At 39.9% G+C, this 22,790-nt stretch overlaps 1 protein-coding gene across 1 annotated transcript in view; it reads right to left on the bottom strand.

Annotated features, from left to right (window-relative positions):
• The window catches only part of Lcp1 (lymphocyte cytosolic protein 1), a 53,453-nt gene extending 33,387 nt beyond the window's left edge, over nt 1-20,066 (bottom strand). The window contains exon 1 of the mRNA XM_026381042.2: nt 20,019-20,066. The gene's annotated coding sequence lies outside the window, so the exon portion shown is untranslated. The remainder of the gene's footprint in view (nt 1-20,018) is intronic.
• Between the last annotated feature and the right edge of the window lie 2,724 nt (nt 20,067-22,790).

The raw sequence follows: 22,790 nt of genomic DNA, 5'->3' as shown, positions 1-22,790 counted from the left end.
GCTAGGCAAGCACTCTACTGCTGAGCCACATGTAAATGTCTTTTTAGAGTTATCGTTGCAATCATACTTAAAATGAATATGTTTGGAGAAGATGAAAATTACATTTTATAAATTTGAAAGGGGTCAATCAAAGTTCTCTACGTCTTTGGAGACTGAAAAAAAAGGAAGCTGACCCTCTAATAATTCATATAAGGGAATCGGAGGCACTTTCTCAGAAAAGCTGGTCTTGCTGAAAAACATGCTGGTTGGTGTTTGAGCAATTTCCCATTCGCTGTGCATCACTGCTGCCCTCTAGGGGCTGGAGAGAGAACGAAACAAAAGATGGATTATGTTCTTCAAACTCCTTGGTAATCCACACATACACCAGTATGTTTCAATAGGAGTTCTACTGAAGCTTACAGGATTTCCTGGTGGGGAGGATATAAGTGGAGTTGAAGTGTGGAGGATACAGTATTTCTAAATATAATTATATTTTGAACATTTTAGTAAATATATCAATTTTTGGGGTAGGGTGTGGTACCAGGGGTTAAACCCAGGGGTGCTCTACCACTGAGCTACATCTTCAGCCCTTTTTAATTTGAGACATTGTCTCACTAAGTTGCCCAGGCTGACCTCAAACTTGCCATCCTGCCTCAGCCTCCCAAGTTGCTGGGATAACAGGCATGTAACACTGAGCATGGATACATATATCATTTTTTTTCACCAAAATATTTTAGATTGATGATGGTATTTTTCCAATTAATTTCCCTTTTTATATTTTCACATCATTCTACAACCTTGTACTTGTTCTCAAGGACAATCAACAGCCACACAGAAAAGGGAAACTGTCTTAACACTGAAATCTATAGGTCAAATTGAATCACACACAATTTTGCAGATCCACATCCATTGTCCACCAATTGCCAGGGAAAAATGTCAGTGCTTTCAAACTTTTGTTTCCCCAAGTAACCCTTTGTTAACATAAACCTTACATGTGAACACCTGCACCACCACCACCAAAAAAAAAAAAAAGAAGAAGAATCTTTGGTTGAAAAACTCCCCTGCATGGCATCTGGCATCTCTTCTCTCCTTGTCATCTTATTCATCTGTGGGAACTCCAGGGCGCAGGATTTGGAAAGTCACAGAATTATGTTGCTATATTTCAATTCATTTTAGAATCCAGCTTTGTTTTTAATAAAAAATTTTATTGTTTTATTTGTCTTATACATCTAAGAAGGTATTGGTCCATTGGGTTTGCTGAAGGAAGACAGAAACTATTGAGGGCTTAATTATACAAACAAATCCATCTCATCCTCACATCACAGTAACTCCCAAGAGACACAAACTGACTGACTTTTCTTCTTCCCTCCCTCTCTTCCTTCCTCCCTACTTTCTCTTTTCTCCCTCTCCCTTTTCTTTCTCTTTTTCTGACTCCTTCCTCCTCTCCCTTTCTCTTTCTTTCTTTTCTCTACATCTTTCTCCAAAAAAAATAATAATTTGAACCAATTTACAAAACATATCCAAATCCAATTATATGAAACCAATTATGTGCTGTAACTGGTGAATGGGAAAGTAAGCCTAGGTGAAATATGAGAGCCAGAGGAAGTATGATACTGAAAATGCACGCCCAAGACCTTGCTCAACTTGCTGGAAGTTGTGCTGAAAATCGAGCCTGGGTTCTCTGGGAGTAAATGCAGTTATCACCAGTTATACAGCTCACCCCATTTATAGAAGACAAACCAATTGATTTTCTTAGGATAGCAGAACCCAGGTCTAATAGTACAATCTTCACTCAGGCATTAACAAAATGGCTCTGTGGAATTCAGTAAACACAGTTTTACGTTTCTTGTAATGTCCCTCTATGTAGGCTAATGGCTTGGATTTGTATATTTCATTTTATTGAGCAGGAAATAGAAGCTCAGAAAAAAAGTTAAGATGCATATCTCAGACCATACAGGTAGGAGGGGAGCAGTCCAGACTCCAGTTCTGAAATCTCCTTTCCCCCGCCCCCCAGGCTGCCTACTCAACCCCACACCTTCAGATTCTGGTTAGACTCTTGACAACTCATTCATTCACTCATTCATTCATAAGCATCTAGAATTCACATAGGCCCATGGAAGATTGAAAATCTTCCACAAAATCTAGCCAACAAAACTCATGCTTACATGTGTTAGAAAGATCAAGGGTTCTGTTTTTAGAAATTAATATATAAGCTGGGCACAGTGGCAGATCAGGAGGATTGTGAGTTCAAGGTCAGCCTCAGCAACTTAGTGAGGCCCTAACCAACTCAGCAAGACTCTTTTTCTAAACAAAATATTAAAAAGGGCTGGAGATGTGGTTCAATGGTTAAGTGCCCCTGGGTTCAATCACAGGTATCAAATTTAAAAAATAAAAAGAAATTAATATGTAACTTTGTATCCTGTACTAATGGTCCTAACCGACTTGGCTTGGTTCTCCTTACATGTGCATGAATAACAGGCTCTTCCTCCCCTTACTGTAGCAAGGCCTGGTGCTAAAATCTGGTCTACAGCCCTACAGCTGGCTGGCCCTTCTTATTTTTAAGCATCTTAATTCCTCTCAATTCATGAGTGTTTATGGGATTATGAGACAAATTCATGCAGTTAGCACACAATTTATGAATGCTTACTATAAACCAAGCCCTGTTCTTTGTTTCAAGTGGGGTGTGTCTATGCTGACCCAGTAAGCTGCCCTAAAAGCAAGAAACAATGCTAAAAGTAAGGAGGATAAACAGGATCTCCAAATCCAAACCTGGTCCTATTCTTTGACTTAAGAGTGTAAGATTTTAGAGCAGTGAAAGAGATCAGTGAGAAATATAAGGACAGGCAGGGAACAAGGCTGCTTGTTTTAGTGTTAAAACAGGGCCAGGGAAGAAACAAAAGAATTACAGTGTTGAATAAAATAAATCTTTAAAAAATATATGGAAAGATCATGGTATGCAGGGTGTGATGGCACACACCTATAATTCCTGCAGCTTGGGAGGCTGAGGTAGAGGATCACAGGTTCTAAGCCAGCTTCAGCAATTTAGTGAGGCTGTAAGCAATTTACTGAGACCCAGTCTCAAAATGAAAAATAAAAAGGGCTGGGTGTGGCTCAGTGGTTAAGTGCCTCTGTGTTCAATCCTGGTACAAAAAAAGACCATGGTATACTGAGAAATTAGAGAAAATATTTCACTGTAAAAATCACATGGCCATTCACATACCAGACTTCAGACGGAAAAAAAGAAAGGTCATTTTAAAACCAGTGACTTTTAAAAACACAGCACATAGATCAAGAACAAAAACCTTAGCATCTGCGACAATATTTTCCTAAGAGATTTAACTTGGGGAAGCCAAATAATGAGAATGTTTTCAAATTTTAAGAAACCCAAAGTTTTCAGCAATTCAATAGCTAAAGCAAGAGGGAAGAGGGTTGAGCTGTGCATGAACTACAGAAGGAATGGTCAACGGCGGAAATGGTGGAGACAGTGTTTGCTTCTGCTAGACCCGAACAGACATGTGGACAGTCTCTTTCATCCTCACAGTGAGCAGGAGGTTCTGGAAACACAACCTAATTTGTAGAGACAGAAAGAACCTCAGAAATAATTTATTACAGCCCTCTAATTTTATAGCTAAGAAAACTGAAGGTGCAATGAGTTGAAAAGCCTTAACCTCATACATGATTATAAACCCCCAGACAATGTGTATAATTTGATCTGGGTTTATAAATGCAGTTATTGATGAATGGAGTAGGAAGAAGATGGTGCTACCAGTGAGAGGGCCACTGAAGTCCAGAACTAAGGATAGGACCCTTTAAATAATTGAATGAGTGTACAAAATGACAGCATTTTCCCAAAACAAAGGTTAAGGAAGAGGACATAATTAGCATAAAAACATGCAGATCAGGGCATTTCTTTTTGGGGGGTGTCGGGGGCAAGTACCAGCGATTGAACTCAGGAGCACTCAACCACTGAGCCACATCCCAGCCCAATTTTGTATTTTATTTAGAGACAGGGTCTTACTGAGTTGCGTAGAGCCTTGCTTTTGCTGAGGCTGCGTTTACACTCTCAATCCTCCTGCCTCAGACTCCCAAGATGCTGGGATTACAGGGAGGCACTACTGCCAGCCAGATCAGAGCATTACTAAAAGGATGTTGCTGAGCTTAGAATAATAGACATGGTCTCTGTGTTTGCCTGGCAAAAACATACCCATTTGAACTCATGCATGTTTGAGGGTATGGGTTACGATTATGTTGGTAAGGTTCATAAGGATATCTGGTGAGGTTTTCAGTTTTGCAAATACTGGCAGCAGTAATGGGGCATGAGGAGGGATTTGGAGACTAAAAAAAGGAGCTGAAGAAGACATGTGTCTCTCAGAGGATGAATGAATGCTTTTCATTAGTTCTGCTTTACTGCCCCTGCATTGACCATGACCTTATTTTATTTTATTTTTGGTGCTGGGGATTGAGCCTAGGACCTTACATATGCTAAGCATGTGCTCTATCACTGAACTACACCCCAGATCCCAGCCCTTTTTAATGACAGCATCATCTAAGTATGCCCTGCCAGGAACCATTTGAAGGTCTTTGCAAATCAGGAGTAAGTTTTGGAACTTTGTTTCTGAATCACTGCCCAAGTCATAAATCTAAGAAGACAAATCATTCATCTAGGTCACGTCTAGCTGCTAGTTTTTCTGTGAACTCTTAAATTTATTAAATCAATAGTCGTAGAATCCCAAGACATTTGGGCCAAGATACTACTGGCTGTTCATTTATTTAAATTTATAGGATTATTTTAAAAATCTTAAGACAATCAAATAACTCTCCCAAGATACAAAAGCCACAAATTCTCTTCATTCTTTTAAGTCAGTGAGATTTGAATCTCTGTTTAAAGATAGCCGGTATTTCCCAGAGCAGTCATAAAAGGGAATTTCTGAGAATACTATCATGAAAGTACTTGACTCAGTTCCCTGAAGTCTCCATTCAGAAACCATTTGTAGAGTTTACTACTGACCACAGTGCTGAAGAATCTGCAAAAGAAAATACATCTTCTAAAGTAAATGCACAAATGTGAATGGAATGTTTTGAGTTCTGGAACTGATCATAAAAGAAGCAGAAACAGCGGGAAGGTGGCCTGGCCACAGCGAGATGCTCATGGGCCACAATCGTTTCTGAAAGATGGTAGCAACTGTGCTAGTTGGTGTTGTGACTCGGAATCATGATACCCAATTATGTAACCTGCTGGAATCAGAGGGCATCTGTAACCTGGCATCACATCACCAAGGGACTCTTTTGAATGTGCCCCACTTTTCTTGCAACTGAACTCAGCAATTAAAGTAAAACTGGATACTCAGGACTCAAATTCCTAGCCTACCTCAGTAATTTCAGTGCACATACAATGGGGAGGTTATACAATTTCCAGACACCTCAAGGAAACTAAGAGTTATCCAAAACATGTCATCTAGAACAATCTAGAGTATTGTGGTAGTGTATGGAGACTAAGCAAATGGAAAATAAAGATGGAAGATTCTAAAAGAAAATAAAATACTCATTTTTTTTTTAAAAGCGGTTATGATGAAACTATATAAGGAAAAAACTTTGCTTTTAATCAATCCTGTACCCCACCACCTGGCATTTTACAAAATAGACCACCTTAATGGGTCTAACTTTGAGAATGTAGTAATTTGCAATATGTATTTGGGATACCATTTCTCTGTGGAACAGGTCTGATTAACTTTTACACAAAGGATGATTCTGAAAATACATTTTAAAATGACTTTCAGAAATCAAATAATTATAAATGGCCTCTAACACAGATGGCCACTTAAGGAGACTTTTATGGATCCTTTTATCAAGTTAAAATCTCCTCCCCATTTGTCTTTTTCTCTTCCTGCAAATACACTGATTCTCCCAAGGGCTGCTCCAGGGTACAGAATTCTTATCTCTGTAGTCTCTGATGCAAAGGCCACAGAGAGGAGGGCTGGGAAAGGCCATTCACAGGACAGATCCAGTGGCTCTCCTCTGACACTCTCAGGCCATGCAAACACTCAGAGGAAGCCAGCAGGCCAGGTTACTCCAAACTTGATTATCCTGACATTGCTCTGGAAGCCTCTGTTGTTTGCACACTCAACTAGGGGGCTTCTGAAGCTATGTAGAGATAGCACCAGGAGCCCAGCTCTGTCAGTAACTGAGAGGTTCTCCCCTCCTTGCCTCCTCTCCTCAGCATACTCCTGAGACCTCTGTTTTCTGCCAAGTTGCCCAAACCCACTTCCTCAAGCAGAGAGGATACTCCAAACTGGGGTGTGGGGACACCTCTGTGTCTTAGTCCTGCTCTCTTAGCTGCCAGGCTACAAAGGACGATACTTCTGGTACAATCTTTAAAATCCACGGCTACCCTTCATTTCACATTTCACCACCAAGACTTTAAGATCCATACTTTACTGAAAACTCAGGGTATTCCAAATACAACTTTTCAAAGAGTTGAATGTTATCGAAGACTAGCTGGTTATTCACTATTGCACAATTGCCTCAATATTTAAAGTCATTCACACCTCCTTTTACTTCACCTATGTGTCTATGTGAAAATGGTTATGGTTAATGTTATGGTTAACCAATTGCTAAGGTTGATGGGAGTGAGAGGTTACAAACAGGCAGGACACAGAGACTGCGGTCTCATGAAGCCCACAGCTCAATGTCAAGTTTCAAATGCAACATGTAGATTATAGGTAATTTATTGCAAAATGGTTAATACAATGAAAAATCTTCTCAAGATTTTTTAAAAAATGAAGCAAAAAAAGAAATATCTATGAATAGAAGAAAAAAAGACTAAATGAGATAATCCCACAGAAGCTTATTGAAAATATCAAATGTCTAAATCAGCATCTGTAATAAAGATATTGGGAAATTAATACACTGAAGACCTCCAAACAGACCCAAATGAAAATAACTAGCAGGGAGTAAAGTGCTGCTCTTGGCCGTCAGGAGATCTAGGCTGTGACCTGTCTATGTAACTTCAGGCTCCATCTTGTTCTCTCTGCCCGGTTCCTTCATCCATATACAGAGAGAAGTCCCTTCCACCTTAAAAGTTCCAAAAACTTATTCAGTAGCTGACCAATAAGAGTCAGGTTAGGGATTATTGCAAATGATCCTAGAAATAGGTGCACATGCCCTTAGCAACTGTGGCTGTGGCCCCAAGGTATCTTTAGGGGAAGTGAACAGGGGGAGGGGCCCCTCCCAGCCCCCTCCAGACTCCCTCCCATCCTGGCTCCTAGGGGTGAGGCTCTGTTCCTGCTCTTTCCTCAGCAGCACAGCACAGAAGGCTCTGTCCAGGTGCATCCTCCTCAAGGACCCAGGTGGGGGCCCGCAGCACTTAGCACAAGGCTCAGCTGTTCGGCCCAGAGCAATTTTCCTAACAGTATGTGGCAACCTGTTTTCTGAGATGTCACCTCACAGTTTAGGATGTGCTGATCCAGTTCACTCCTAGTATCTAGGCAAGACAGTGCACAAACTGTCCCAGAAAGAGAGTCATCTGCTCCTTTCTTAAAAATAGCCAAATAAGGAAGCTCTACAGACTCGCTGGTGTCTCATATCCCTACCTTGAAACCTAAATCTTTTCTGATACGATTAAAACTCCCTCATTCTTGGGACTATTCTCAGAGGGAATTATAGGAGCTGTTCAATTCATAAAAATTTCATCACCTGCCCTGGGGATTGCCATCAGGGTTTTTGTTTTTGTTTTAAGGGATCATTTTCCAAATCTTTTTTTTTTTTTTTTTTTGGTTTTCTTGGCTATCTTCTGAGTCAATTCCAACTTCCTTAAATAATGAACACAAGAGTAACAAAGTCATAGTATAGACATTATGGAAAACACTATGGGGATTCCTATAAAAGTTAAAAGTAGAACTAATATAGAATACAACAATCCCACTACTGTGTGTATATCCAAAGTACATGAAATTAGTATGTTGAGACATACACACTCCAAGAAATGGAAACAACCTAAGTATTCATCAACTGATGAACAGATAAAGAAAATGTGGCATAAGGCATAAACACAATGGAATATTCAGTCTTTTTTTCTTAAAAAAAAAAGGAATTTGCCAGATGCAGTTGGCACACAGCTCTAATACCAGCAACTCAGAAGGTAGATTGCAAGAGGATGGCAAGTTCAAGACCAGCCTTGGCAACTAAGTGAAACCCTGTCTCATAATAGAAATAAAAAGGGTCGAGGATGTACAGCACCCCTGGATTTAATCCCCAGTACAAATTAGAGAGAAAAAATTCTATCAATTGTAAGAATATAGATGAACTTGAAGCACATTATGTTTAAGTTATCTTATTGAAGTTGACAGTAGAATGGTGGTGGTTGGTGGGGGAATGGCCAGTGGGTACAATATTACTGGGAGACAGCAGGAAGAGTTCAAGAGGTCTGTTGTACAGCCTGGTGAGTACTGTAATAATGATATATTATATTCCTGAAAAATGCTGGGAGAATGAATATAAAGTGTTCTCCCCACCAAAATGTTAACTATGTGAGGTAATGCATTTGTCCATTACCTGGATTAACCATTCTACAATGAATACATACTTCAAAACATTATGTTGTCCATGATAAAAAATCAATAAATTTTGGGGGAAGGCAATTAGGAAAAAAACAATAAGAACAACAACAAAAAATTTTAACAGAAAATCTATTTATTTGGAGTAGTAATAAATTGGGTTGCAGGTATCAGGGGATTCTGTATACTATCTTTGTAACTTTTTTTTTTACTCTAAAGTTATTCCAATATGAACTGCTTATATGAAAAAAAAGGAATAAAAGAGTCATTCAATGTAGAGGTAGAGTCTCATCTGAATGTTATTTGCATATCATTCCCTGGACCATGAAATCCATCTTCCCATAATGCTAGATGTCTGCCACTAAGCAAATCCATACATTTGTATATTTACTCCTTCAGCAGACATCTGCCAAATATATATTATATGTCTGATCTTGTGTTAGATGTTGAGAATACAAAGATGAGAAATGGCACCTGTTATGTCGGGGAGAGACCTTGATCACTGGAATACAGGGGGCTTTTTAGATCTACCAGGAGAGGTAAGAATAGCTCTCCTGTGGACTATGACCTAGTACTATGGTTTGAATATGTGTTCCAAATTCACGTATTGGAAACCTGATCCCCAGTGCAACCGTGTTGACAGGTGGGGCCTGCTGGGAGGTGCTTAGGCAAAGCCCTGATGAATCTCCTGCTGCTGTATGGTAGGACTGCATTGCTTGTGAAAGCGAGTTGGGCCTTCCTGCCCTCTCTTGCTTGTGCTCTCTTCCTTCTGTCATGGAATAATGAAGCAAGAAGGCTGTGGCTCCTTACCCTTAGACCTCCTGGCTTCCAAAACCAGAAGAAATCAATCTCTGTTCTTAGGAATTTCTTAAGCAGGCATTCTGCTTAAATGGTGTAAAATGGATTTTAATAGATAAGTGGGAGACTGCTGGAAGATCAATCAGCTTTCTTCTTTATGTATGGGGAATTATTAATCCATCTTCTCTCCATAGAAAACCTATCTATTTGGAGTCAGTGAAAACAATAGCTAAGGGACAAATGAGAAGAGCAGCTGGATGACAGTGATAGCAGCTGATGTTTGCTGAGTGATTTCTCCGTGCTAAATGTTTTCTATGCATCATCATCACGTTTAATTCTTGCCACAGTCCTATGAAGTCTTGTTATTATTTCCACTTTATAGATGAAGGAACTGAGGGTAAATAACTGGGTCACATACTTCTGCCTTTCCTAGTGCCTCTGGCCACTAGATCCATCTCTATCACCGAGGTCTGAATGGTGGTTAGGTGCTTACCACTGAGCTATGATTCCTGGCCATTGCATTCCTTTATCTCAAAGTTCTGCCTTTCTCCTGGGTTACACAAAAGGATTTTCTAAAAGTCCTCATATTAATTAGAGTTACTGATTACTTGGGACCAGAGCTCCTTTAAAAAGTTCTAGATGTCTCTTTAGTTCCTCAACATCTTAAAGGGAGTGTTAAGAAGAGCCAGGTCACCACCAGGCTTTTGAGTTTGTCTGTTGTGTGCCACCTCACTCTGGGGGAAACCAGGGTCCTCTTGACCTTCACACCTCAGTCATCCACTCCTGTCTCATAAAGCACTTGCCTTGTTCTAGGTACTGAAAATACAAAGAGGAAGAGCAAAGACTCCTTGGCCTTGAGGGGCGGGCACACAGTCTAGTAAAACAAAATGTTCACACAAATGAAAGACAACATTATCTATCGTGAGTGCTTTAAAGACACCTGCATTGGGGTGCTCTAGGAGCGCAAGAGAAGGAAGCACTTAATTATGCCTGGGATGGGAAGGGAAGGAGAAGGAGAGAAAAGCTTTCCAGAGAAAGCGATGGATGCCGACCATTAAGCTGCATCTTAGGAAATCAGTAAGAGTTTTCCCAGTAGACACAATGGAAAGGGGTATTCCAGGCAGAAGAAATCGCTCTAAAAAGCAAGGAGAGACAGTTGCAGGTTGGGTGAGGCTGAAGCCAGGGAGGCAGGAGGCAGAACTCCAGCAGAGGCGGCTGGGGGTGCCAGTGCCTCTCGGGCTTTGTTCACTGCACCCGTGCAGGAGATAGGAAGCAGACATCAGCAGGATCCTGTCTAGAGCCACTTTGGTTTCTGTGTACCTTGCTTCCTCCTTATGTCACTGGCAAAGTCAAGAGGGAACTGGAGATGTTAGAGATGGGAAAATGGGGCCCTAGGGAGTGAAGTTACTCCCCAAAGTCTCACAGTGAGTCAGTAGCTTGTCCACAAAGATAAGTAGAGCCACCAGGATGGTAGTTTGGTTCAGTCAAGTCAAGAGAAAAACACGTCACTTAGCATCTTAAGGATCTAAAGTTTAAAAAACAAACAAACCTAAAAAAAAAAAAACTTGCATGGTTTATGGAAGAAAGGGAAGGAGCAGGGAATGAGGAAGAGAGGGAGGGAAGTAAGAGTACAAGTAAAATTAAAATTTCAGAGAACAGAACTTTTACAAAACTTTCCTGGGGAAGAACTTCAATTTCCACTATGAATTATATGGTATAGTAGAGTCACCACCTGAAAATCACACTTAATTGTGCACGTATTATGTGGGGGCGGGGTGACTGTAAATCTAGATTTCATGCCCATGTTCTATCTCCAAAAGTTCTTGGCCTGGCTGTTCTGGTTCTTCTACCATATTTCTCATCCAGAGCCCAGGAAGCTCCCACAGACATGGCGGAACTGGTACATGATACCAGAAGCCAACAGCATGGGTATTAGTTGATGTCATGTTCATTGGTTAAAGGGTTCTAGGCTCAGCCTTGCTTGAGACACTGACAGTGGAAAGTACCTTTTAGCAGTTGAGGAAGTGGGGCCAGGGTGAAAAAATGTACAGCAATTTTAAGAAAATCCCAGCCACATCCATCTTGAGTCATGAGAAGCAAAGCAGTCTTTGGGTATCTGCGGTGAAGGGCAGTGCCGTACCTCCCCCTCAGGGGCACCAGTGCTCAGGAACTGGTTCTGCTACCCTGTGCTTCACTTCTACCTGCTCTTCCACTCCCTAAGTCTCCAGGCATTTTTATCCATTGTAAAGTCTGAGCTGAAAAAATAGACAATGTAGAATGCACCTTGGTATATTAGCAATGGGAAACAGAAGCTTCTACTTATTTGTGTTGAGGGTGAGTACTGGGGATTGAACTGGGTGCTCTACCACTGAGCCACACTCACAGCCCTTTTTGCTTTTTATTTTGAGACAGGTGTCCCTAAGTTGCCCAGGCTGCCTGGAACTTGCAATCCTCCTGCCTTAGCCTCCCGAGTCTCTGGGAGTACATGCATGCGCCATTGAGTCTGGTTCGCTTCTAACAGATTCTTAATAATGTGTAATCTCATTTTCAATAGGCTCCTTGGGGATGTTCCTTTAGAATCTCAAATAACAAGCTCACTTTGGTGGGGAGGAGGCAGGAGCTACAGATAAATTAAGGCAGGAAATTTATATTAAATTGATGGAATATACTTGACTTTTTAAAGTTGTTTTTTTTTTTTTTTGTACTGGGGATTGAACTCAGGAGTGCTTAATTACTGAGCCACATCCCTAGCAATGCCCCCCATTTTTTTTTTTTAATTTTAGACAGGATCTTGCTAAATTACCTAGGGCCTTGATAAATTGCTGAGGCTGGATTAGAACTCGTGATCCTCCTGCCTCAGCCTCCCACGCTTCTGGGATTACAGGTATACACCAGCATGCATGGCTACCTTGATTTTTCTTTTTTAAAGTCACAGTTGGTTGGCAAATATTTACCAGTACCAATTCACAGTGAGATATACTACAGCATTTTTCCTGTCAAAATTTTCAATGACAAAAAAGACTTAAGTGGCTAAACAGCCTATTCAAATACCTTCATAATTGGTTATTTTAAAATCTTCAAGCATTTGTTTGTTTTTCAAACATGTTTGGTATGCCAGAAGCCCCATCAAAGGTAAAGATGGGATCTCTTGCTAACAGAAATGCAGCCTTAGGAACAATCATCCAATACTCAATTGTGGAAAGGAATATTCAGATGTATCATCAGGAGGCATCTAGTGGGTAAGTCAGAGGATACAATGCAGTTTAAATAGACATGATTTGCACTTTTAAGAAACTGCGCACATAAAATGGAAAAGAGGCAAGGAGTGAATCTTAACTCTGCCAGTTACTGACTCTGTGTGACCTTAGACAAGTCTTAACCCTCCAGGAACCTGTTTGGTCATCTGTGACAAGAAGATAATGATACCAACTTTACATAGATAACTATTTGTGGAAAGAAAAGAACAACATATTTCAAATGCTTGGCATAACAACCAGCAAATGTAATAGGTGGACACACAGGCTGAGGACGTGGGAAAATGGACCAAGGACACACCCAGTGAGTAGTGAGTAGTTGCCTCATTTCACAGATAAGAAATCTGAGTCTCAAAAGTTCAAGAGTCTTGCTTAGTCTCCACGTCTGAAAAAGACCGGCATATGAATCCAGATCTGACTCCATTTGCTTCACTTTATACTACATCTGTTCCTTTCATGCATAGGAACTGCAGACCCTCAGCTTTTAAAACCTGTAAAAAGCATACGTTTTTAAAAAAACGTGTACTTTTAAAAAGCTGACGTTCATACAGTATTGGAGGGAGAATCAAGAAATTGAAAGTGCAGGAGGGTAGGGGTCAGGGAGGAAAATCATGCGGTCATCACCAGTCAGGAGAACTGTCACAGCTGTGGTTTTCGGTGGTCACAGGTAAGAAACAGAATTAGTGATATTCTGATGAAAAGTCAATGTGAAAGACAACTAGGGAGGGGAAAGATCTAAAAAGGGCCTTCGAGGTGCCCATCATATTCCATCTTTCGAATGGAGAAATTTCAAAAAAATGTTTATAAACCATTGGAAATGGTGTAGAAGGGTCAATGTGCATTTTTAAGATGAAGAAAGGATACTCAACAAGGCAAAATACATACATGTTCATTTTTTTCCCTTACTTTCTTTTTGTGTTCATTACCTAGTCTTCTCCATAAGGAATTTATAGCCCATTTTCCTTCTTCAAACTGGTCCTTCTGGTGAAGGGAAATGAGAATCATTTAAACAAAATGTTTGGGATTAGAAATTGTTCAGATTTTATAGTTTTTCAGATTCTGGAATATTTGCAAAGAACCTAATTCAAATATCTGAAATCACAAATGCTCCCAAAGCCCCCAATTTTTGAGCATTATGTTAGTATTTTAAAAAGTTTTGAACTTCAGAGCATTTCAGATTTCAGGTTTGGGGATTAGGGTGTTCAGCCTGCATGAGCCAACGATGTCAAGGAGACACAAAAAACCTATATTTTGGGGCTTGGGCTGTAGCTCAGTGGTAAAGTGCTTGCCTCGAATGTGTGAGGCACTGGATTCAATCCTCAGCACCACATAAAAATAAATAAAAATACTGTATGTTCATCTACAACTAATTAAATTTTTTTTAAAAAACTATATTTTTTCGGGTATGGTGGCACATGCCTGTAATTCCAGCAGCTTGGAAAGCTAAGGCAGGAGTTCAAAGACAGTCTTAGCAAATTAGTGAGGCCCTAGGCAACTTTGGGACACCCTGTGTCAAAATAAAAAATTAAAAGGGCTAAGGATATGGCTCAGTGGTTAAGTGCTACTGGGTTCAATCTCTGGTATCAAACAAACAACAACAAAAAAGAAATCTCTATTTTACAGTGTTCCAACTGAGGTTAATGAAAACACGCTTCTAATCCTAAATTTTGTCTGAGGATGGCAAACAGAGAAAAACATGCAAATTTACACAAATACATTTATGCAGCTCTTCACACATTTGCATTCACAGCTTGGATAAATTTTAGAAACCACTACTAACTTTTAGTGATCAGGGACCAAAATGCAGAGTATTATTTAAATGCAAGTCATTATTTCATTAATTCACTTCCCTCTAGAAAGTGTAACCAGAGTAAAAAGGAAAACAAATTATCTGGAAGATAGCAATTCACATGCCTAATTCATCTGCCTGCCAAAATTGGTATCTTGCGGTGTCTGCTGTGGGGAATGTAATCTCTTTTCCACTTTAGCTCAGCAATGGGATGTATAAATGTAAAAAAAAAGAGTAAAAAGGAAGGGGTGTGTGTGTGTGTGTGTGTGTGTGTGTGTGAGAGAGAGAGAGAGAGAGAGAGAGAGAGAGAGAGAGAGAGAATGACACTTGTCCATCTGTCCATATAACCAGCAGTAGACTAAAACAAGAATCAATGCTGCAACCACAGAACTGTGGCTTTGCTAGTTCCTCAATTTAACAGCTTAGCTCTTCCTTCCGCCAGAAAAACAACTGACCATATTTGAGAAATAGTCTGTGTAGCTTGTAAGTGGGACTGACACCGCCCTGGCTCTGAAGTTGAGCAAAACTTTATTTTAACTCAGTATGTGGGTCACTTTTTATCTCTATTCTTCCACTCACAATTAAAATGACCTTTTATTCTTTCAGTTTTTAGAACACTTATATTTGGCCATTTACTGTGCAATGACAGATAGGTGTACTTGGGTATAAATGAAAAACTGTTTGATTTATTCATGACTAGGGGTCACAACAGACTAGAAAATGTAAATGCCATTTGACTAAAATTATGCTAAACTTCAAGGATGAAGATCCTTTTAGGGCTGGGGATGTGGCTCAGCGGTAGCGTGCTTGCCTGGCGTGCGTGCAGCCCGGGTTCGATCCTCAGCACCACATACCAACAAAGATGTTGTGTCTGCCGAGAACTAAAGAATAAATATTAAAAATTCTCTCTCTCTCTCTCTCTCTCTCTCTCTCTCTCTCCTCTCTCACTCTCTCTAAAAAAAAAAAAAAAAAAAAAAAAAAGATCCTTTTAAAGCCTTTGAGAGTGGAAGTCATGTTTCATGACACATCAAGGCCTACAAGTTAGTAAAACTCAAATATTCAGTCAAGTGCATTGAATTACCAAGTGGTGTTGCTGTTGGTGCTCCTCCTGCTACTGCTGCCAATCCAGAATAGTCTGTCTCATAGAAGCAATGACATATGGATGCACTTCTTTGGGGACATTATGACTATCTGAACTCAACTTGAGGAGTTTGGCCCACATAAGCATCATGGTTTACTGCCTGTTTATTCCAGAAGGTGGCCCTAGAATTCAATAGGTGATACCACATTGACTCAACTGTAGAAAATTAAATAAGTCGGGTGTGGCGGTGCACGTCTGTAACCCCAGCAACTCAGCAGGTTGAAGCAGGAAGATTACAAGTTCAAGGCCAGCCTCAGCAACTTCTGGTGACCCTGTCTCAAAATAAAAAATAGAAAGGGCTGGAAGTGTAACTAACATGGTTAAAGCACTTAGAAAAAATGCCCAACTCAAAGCAGGTATCGAGGTAAGTATGAGCTGTTATTATTTGGGCAATAAATTGAAACTCCTCTCCCACCTGTTGCTTACAGTATTTTACAAGATGAAGTGATTATGCAATTGCTGGGAAGACTAATGTAATAGTTGAAATTGACAAACCAAAACAACGGGAAGAGTCTCTGGTATGAGACAGGAAGTGGAATCAGAAGGGAACTGAGGAAAGGGACAAGGAGATGCTAACTGGAGGGGGATCCCCAAAGAGACAAACATCTAATCAGGAGGGAACATTGGGATTTTAAAATGTAAACACAAAGAAGCATCGATGCTTTTGATTTAAGAAGTACATTTCCATCCGGCAAAATATGTGAAACTCTTCAAATTTGTGACACTGATTATTTTTATATTTTGATGAACCCTAATTCTAAGTTTAATTTCTGTAGTGCTCAGAATGGTATAATTTCACTGGATATTTGTGAGCTGGGAAACTACCAGAACTACCCCCTTCCCCATCAAAAACAAAAAACAAAAAAACCCAACAACTCTAGAGAGACAAATTAATCCAAATGATGTCACTCTGCTATAAAATCTGCTATTAGTCTTAAAGTCCACCACCTTTATAATCTGACTTCATAATCTTCTGGCTCTTCATAAATATAATCTTCTGAGCACATTTCTTAACTTTATTTTACCCAACCTGATTTTAAAGTGTGTTTTCCGTCTCTCCTGTACTCTTGTACACTCCTGTATTCTTTCTTAAATTTCTTGAGCTCAGTGTCCATTTGATGCCTTGAGCTTTGGCAAAGGTGAAGCATGTTAGACAAAAACAAGAAGTTGCCTTAAGAAGTTTTTAAAGATAACCCAAAGAGACTAAGTAGAAATTATTGATATTTGTTCTTGTGCTGTTTGTCATCAAAGCCTATTACTGGATACGTAATTTTTGTAAGACTAGCTAATTTTTAGCTTAATAAAACTATTTACACTAAAACGATGAGGTTATAATTTTTCCTGTATGCCAAGGTACTGTATAATTCTTTTAAATTTTCTCCTCTTTATTTCTCTTTTTTCTTTCTTTTGTCTCAAACCCATAGCTTTGTACATGCTAGAACATGAGCTCTACCACCAAACTATACCACCAGCCCTATTTTATAAATTCTTAAAACTCTTGAGCTCAAAGTCCATTTGATGCCTTGAGGCTAGGAAGTAGAATAGTGCTTTGGCAAAGATGAAGCATGTTAGACAAAACTCATTCAATGACAGCTGTGTCTTCCATCATAGCAATCACTGTGGGAGCTCAGTAGTTAGAAGTCAAATCAAAGACTTCCATGCATACGTAACAAGCTGATAAAAAGTACTTGTGACAAATGTTCATTTCAATAAATATCATTAGCACCTACACTGTGCCAGGAGACAGAGAGAATGTTATACTTACACTAAGATAAACGTACCAAGCAAACTCACACGCACACACACCCATTAGTTGGGGGATGGGGGATGGGTAGAGACAACAGGGAAGACCACTGAAGGGGTATGTTTCTGGAAGTGAGCCTTGAAAAATGATCAGAAATGTTACTGATAAAGGTGGAAAAAGCAATTAAAGAAACAGTTGGAGTGAAAAGGAGTGAAAGAGTATAGAACTTTCCAGTGGCTTGTGGTCTGGTGCTGAATGTGGGTAGGCACACGGGGGGGGGGAGGGGAGGGCCACAGCAGAAGGAAGTGACAAGAAATAAGGTTGGGGAAGTGGGTTAAGGCAAGTTTGTGAAGGCACAAAATTTTTTAGTAGAGTTGTTCATTAATAAGATACTTCTTTGTTCTATTATGATATGAAATCTGCAATGATATCTATTTATAAAAATGAAAATGTTTCTGGATTTCTTATAAATACCTTCTCTTTCTCTGTTTCTGTCTCCTCTTTCTCCCTCCCTACCTCTCAGAACCAAGTGCCAAGACCTCTATGGTCAGTTTCAGTAATGAAAGTCTGTACTCCTCTACACCTGGAGTAAGCATGCTGCAATGAAGAGAGGCTCTGGGAACTGATATAGGGAGCCCAGAGCTCGAAATCCTGGCCACTGTCCAACAGTGACCTGGGGCCAGCTCCTTTAAGAGCTAAGCCCATTCCTCATCTCTAAAAAGGTAGTTGAGAAGATTCAACAAGGTCATACACCAAGAGCAGATGCACACACTAAGGCCTTATAAATATCAAGGATTACTATTACGGTCAGCCCTCCACATTCATGGGTACTGCATCCACGGATTTCACCAACTTCAGATGGCAAGTCTTCTAAAAAGAACTTGCATCTGTATTGAACATGTGCAGATTTTTTTTCTTATCACTGCTGCCTAGATAATACAATATAGCAACTATTTACATAGCATTTACAATGCATTAGGTATCATAAGCAATCTAGAGATGATTTAAATCACACAGGAGGATGTGTGTAGGTTTTATGCAAATAACCATGCCATTTTATAGAAAGGTCTGGAGCATCCAGAGATTTGGGTGCCCACAGAGGTCCTTTTCCTGTCCTAACATCAATGCACACATTTTAATGAGACTTTGCTTGTTGACTTTCCCTTCCACAGAGGGTTCAGAGATAGAATTATAAACGAAGTTAAAACACTGAAATTGTTTCTCTCATTAATGATTGTTTCAAGGCATAATTTTCAAAGAAGATAAAAATTTTAAATGCTGCAGAGAAAAACATCCCTAGGATTGCTAATGAAATCTCCTCCCAAACTCTTGTCCATTCTACCATAGCAGTTTCTTCAAAAGGCAAAAGATGTAGCTGATTCGCCCTTTCCTTACTTTACCGGGGTGAGAGGGAATGAAAAAGAAGAGATACCTTATAGCAAACCAGCTTGATGCTTTGGCAATATAAACTTGATTTGAATTAAATTTTTTATATTCCTTCCTCAAATATAAAAAAAAGTGCTGACATTCTTTATGTCCTAGTTTATATTCTTCTTCTTCTTTTTAGTTACAATAAGACAGCATAGTGCTTAATCTTTTCTGAGGTTTCAACTTCTGGCAATCCCACATTTTTTTCTAGTTTACTACGACTCAGATGAGATGTACAAAATGATATTTATGGTCACATTTTGTGATGTAACCAGAATTTCACATTTATAAGTAAATGGTAAATTCCATTCTATTTACAGAGAGTTTTTTTAAAAAGTTGCCCTGAGGGAGTAATTATGGAAAACAAGTTAGGAATACTCGATTAAGAGACATTGGGTTTTGATAAGTATGCTGATTAATGCATCCATTTCCAGTCTCTATAACTTTTATGTTTATCATCTGTCAAAGGTTCTTAGGTTTATTTGATACTGACAAATAAAAGCTGATGCTACAAAATGCAAAATATCCATGCTTCAGTGAAGTTTCTGGAATGAATATCCCAAATCAACTGTATAAGAATAATCTATTGTAATCTATAGAAGGCTTTGCTCCAGAATCTCACTGAGTGTTCATTTGTATAGCCATAAATATTAACAAATAATTCAGACTAGTTGACAAAAACAGTATAATTTAGCAACACAAATTGCTTTTATTTTTAGAGAATAAAGGGAGAGAAGAAGACCTCTAATTCTGTGTGGTTATTAAGCACACCCATTAAAAAACCCTTGTTGCCAAAAATCATTCAAATAACTTGTATCACATTTGGTAACATACGACCTGAGATGTTAATATAGCCACTAAAGTATCATAAAGAAGGTTTTTTTTTGTTTGTTTGTTTTAGAAAAACAGAACCACAGGAGCTAAAATTAACCTACCCCATTAGGCTAATGAGCAGTGCAATCCAAATGATCAATATGCACTTTCCTGAAAATGTTTTAAAGTAGATAAAATCACAGTAAATAGCCTTCCTGAAATAAAGCAATGGATATAAATCAGAACATGGTTTGGTTTTAAAAGGGGAGAAAAAAAACCCTCATAGTTTGGGGGCAGTGATAAACTGCAGATAAACTTTGAGAAGAGCCCAATTCAAAGAGCTAATGGTCCCCATCCTGGGCACCACACAATGTGGCTGCAGACTTCCTGAGCAGTTCAGGAGGCAGGGTACACAGAGGACTCAGGCGACAGGTGCTCAGGCCGAAGCCACAATCCCCAGAAACAGCCCAACAACCTCACAAGCAGTTACAAAGGACAAAAGGATATGAACAAAATTTACCTTGTAGAAGAACTCCTTGTTCGTCCTGGTGTGTGACCAGAAACCCCCTTCTTTCTGAACTGCAGTACAGCTTTGTCAAGCCCGGGTGTGTGGTCACAAGGCAGGAAGTGACTAGAGTGACAAATCATCAGCCAGGAAAGAAATAGATTTTGTCTTTATAAGGACATTTTACTTAACTTTTTTTTTTCATGTCCCCTCCCCCTAAAATAATCACCTGACAGAACAGGTCACACTAAATGCGGACGTTCTACCACTTCCTCTGCAGCACTTTTCTATCTCCTTCTCTTCCTTTTTCTTCCAGCTGACTCTTAAGTGAGCCCTGGACTACTTAAGCCTTTCTGATCGCAGATAGCAAATGAAGGCCAGCCAGCTACCTTGACTTTTTTGACTGAGCCTAGTTACAAAAGCAAAGCCCAGGCGTTTACCTACTTACAGCAGAGTTAGCAAATTATTCATTTCTACTGAAAGCACCAAGGAAAAATGTGGCCGAACACCTGAGATAAAGAGAAAGGGATTTCCTTGGGAAAGCCCCGCCCCGACTGAAACCAAAGCCCTCTTGAGTCCCCTAACAATGATCTTATTGGTACCAAAAAAAAAAAAAAAAAAAAACCCAGAATGATCTCTTTAAGAGAAGGACCTGAAAAGCAAAGGTTACTATATTATTTACGAATTCTTTTATTTATAGCACACCTATGTGCTAAGGATCTCTTTAACCCAATTAAAGATTTCAATTATTTAGATGTTCCCTATAAAGAACAACAGATCACACAGGCAGTTGCTACCATTAGATGGGTAGCTTCATACAGACCAGATTTTTTTTTTTAAATGCAGATTTTATAAACTTAGCAGGGTTGTGAGGGAAGCTTCATTCTATGTCCAAATCCCAGATGCTTGTCTTGAGGACAAATTCTTATCTTCAAATGGAAAATCTTCATGTGCTCATGTTGGTTGTCAAAATTGTGTAACACCTTGAATCATGTTGACTTAATATTAAGCATAGTCTACACATTGCCCAGAAACTACGTAGTAAATCTGCTGTTTAGCAATGAGGATATACCATCTGGCTGGGTTCCCAGGTCAGATGGGTAGTTGAAGGTATCTGATTACTCTATTAGGACCCATGCTTTTGCTAGGAGCCACGGACCCTGTCAAGACCAGTTGGGGGGCTGCCCTTAGACTACTTTGCTTTTTGGATTTCTTCTCTAGAAAATTCCTGCTTTTGACCTCAAATGCTAAACCAAACTGTTCTGACTTACCTTCTCCATTAGCCAGTGGTGTAGAGAGGTTTACTTGGAAGTACACAGGGACTATCTAGGGGAAGACAGTGGGGAGAACAAGGGGAAGGCTGGAAATCCAGTCCATTTTTGATATAGTTCTGGACAGAGAGCAATGGTTCCCCAGGGAAGACTAAGGAGGTGAAAGAGAACCTGTTTTCTCTGCAGCATAATTACTCCCAATGAATAAGTTATAGAAAGGATTTAGGAAGCTACTGAATTCTTTCAGGAAATCAGAGGAACACCCAGGCATCACCTTTACAGGACTGGTCCTACTACAAAGCAGCAAAATGCTGGTGGGATCCGCTCTGTAGAAACTCTTTATTCAGGGTCCTTTAGAGGGCTCTGCATGGTGTCTTAATGGTCCTAAGGGTGAAGTTGTGGGGACTATGGATCTCCCTCATCTGGTTCCACATTCTTGTGATCTCAGGATAGAATGAGGGTCCTACAGTCATGCTTCATCAACAGGAACAGATAAGCAGATCATTTACCTGGGAGAGGGAAAGCAGCAGCATTCTGTATCTACTGGTGCCCAGTCATCTGAGACCCGAGGAATCTACAAAGAAGAGCAAAACATATTTGAGCATTTGGGTTCCAGGAGCGTGCGAGTGCCTATCAGAACTGTTGGCTGACAAAGAAGGCACAATCACTGATCTCAGAGAGAACAAAGTCCCGTGAGAAGAAAAAACATGTAAGCAAATAAATGACATCTATAAGAGAGGAGTCAAAAAATAGTGATAAGATGCAGATGCAGATTTGAGCAGAGTTGACATTTGAAGATGATCAAACACGCCTAGCTATATGACTAGCAGATGGTTCAAGTGAAAAGAAAGATTTAGGATTTCAGACAATGTTTAGCTTGTCAAAGATGAAAGCCATTGAATTGGGTGTTGCTTACAAGCAGCCAGGGGACAGAGTATCAGCTCGACTCTGACTCCACATCATCTGGCTGCCCTCAGCCACATCCGGGCCTTCACCATTTTGAGCCCCGCCCCATCCCTCAATCTTAATCTCATTATCTGCCTCTTAGTGGTGTAAACCTACCTAGAGCAGACAGTTGCTTAGGTCTTAGATGCAGACTTTTTCTGAGAAGAATGTTTAATCATGGCTGGTGTTTTAAATAGCTTGTGCACTGTGATCATAAATGGAAGACTGGCTTTGGTTTTAGAATTGTTTTTAGGTTCTCTACAGAGAGCTCATACCATCATGGCCTGCACACAGAGTAGATTTCTCCAAAGGTTCTACTGCTATCTCTCCCACTTCTCCACTGGCCTCTGCTTTTTCCTTCCTTACGTCCCTCTTGTGCCCCTGTGACTTCATGCCACCCCCACGGCTTGTTCCAAAGTCCTCAACTTCAGTCCCAAATTTACTAGGTCACCCTACTCTCCAGTCTCTGAATGTTGCTGAAGAAGGTCACAGAAACAGGCTTGGACTTCTGTAAATTCAAGCTGATGAACTTCATCTTACATCCCAGAGATACTTTTATTCAGTTTCATTA

This window comes from Urocitellus parryii, chromosome 2, assembly GCF_045843805.1.
Source record: "Urocitellus parryii isolate mUroPar1 chromosome 2, mUroPar1.hap1, whole genome shotgun sequence".
NCBI classification, from domain to species: Eukaryota; Metazoa; Chordata; class Mammalia; order Rodentia; family Sciuridae; genus Urocitellus; species Urocitellus parryii.
The sequence above is the reverse complement of the archived record's forward strand: the minus strand, read 5'-3'. Positions and strand labels throughout refer to the sequence as shown.